Source organism: Homarus americanus, unplaced genomic scaffold (assembly GCF_018991925.1).
Source record: "Homarus americanus isolate GMGI-L3 unplaced genomic scaffold, GMGI_Hamer_2.0 scaffold43704, whole genome shotgun sequence".
Classification (NCBI taxonomy): domain Eukaryota; kingdom Metazoa; phylum Arthropoda; class Malacostraca; order Decapoda; family Nephropidae; genus Homarus; species Homarus americanus.
Window position 1 is genome coordinate 206,566 of NW_024721497.1, and position 1,463 is coordinate 208,028.

The following is a 1,463-nucleotide window of genomic DNA, read 5'->3' on the forward strand; positions in this document are numbered from 1 at the left end:
ACACACACACACACACACACACACACACACACACACACACACACACACACACACACACACACACACACACACACACACACACACACACACACACACACACACACACACACACACACACATACACACACACACACACACACACACACATACACACACACACACACACACACACACACACACACACACACACACACACACACACATACACACACACACACACACACACATACACACACACACACACACACACACACACATACACACACACACACACACACACACACACACACACACACACACACACAGCCCAGTCCCAACCATTGTAAAAATTATCAATAACTTGTAATAAACCAGTGTATTCACTCCCAGTAAATACTACTTCTTGCACTGTCACTATGTTGAAATGCCCTGTAGTTTGAGCTTTTCCCCATCTAGTTATTATATATCTTATTTATATCATTTATGTTATTTGTATATTATTTGTAATTCGAAACCCATTCCCCAATTATGTAACTGTATATTTTCAGCCTTCTGGCTGCCAAGCTCTTTCAATAAACCGTTAATTATTATTATTATTATTATTATCACACACACACACAGACACAGACACACACACACACACACACACACACACACACACACACACACACAAAGATGAGGATGAATGAAACATTTCCATTTGATTATTAAAATTTTTAGTATCTTATACAACTTGTGATAAACTATTGTGTCAGGTTGTGGAAATGATATAAGTTGTGATACATTATGTTTTGTCTCTGACTGTGATGAAATGCCTCTCCCAGACTCGAGACAAAACAGACATAAAACTCTGACACAACCCAGAGCGCCACCTACACGAGGAACTGTAACTGCACACGACCTCAATTTCAGCTTCCCTAACACCAGTGCAAATTAAATTTAGACACGTATCGGCTTCTAAATATCAGGCATCATCACTCCACAACACACACTTGTGGGCACTGCCACAGCTGCGCCAGGCGAAGCGGAAAGATACAGGTGAGATTGGGGGTGTCAACCTAGCTCCTGATATCTTGAAGACAAATTGAGAGGGTTGGAGTGGAGTCCTTTGGTGCACGTAATAATCCTGATAGCCCGGCGACAGGTCCAGTCCTCGGGATACTGCACAGAGGGCCGATTATCTATTGTCTATCGCAACTTTGGACCATAAAACCTGCGTCGCGAGGCGTTAAAATCGTCAGGTAGATTAATTTGTCCACTTTGTGTGACACGTTTATGAGGTTCCAGTGAAGAGCAGGACTATCAGGAAATCTTTTAGCTGTGTTTTGGCCACGGAGTCCTCCTGTTTCTCTCGTCGGGCGGGGATGGATTCGCAGTTTGGGAGATAAAACACAAACAGGGACTGAATTCCTGTGTAATCGGTCGACTCCAGTGGCAGTATAGTGCGGGAACACACGGGCTACTGGTAACCTGAGCCGTCACCC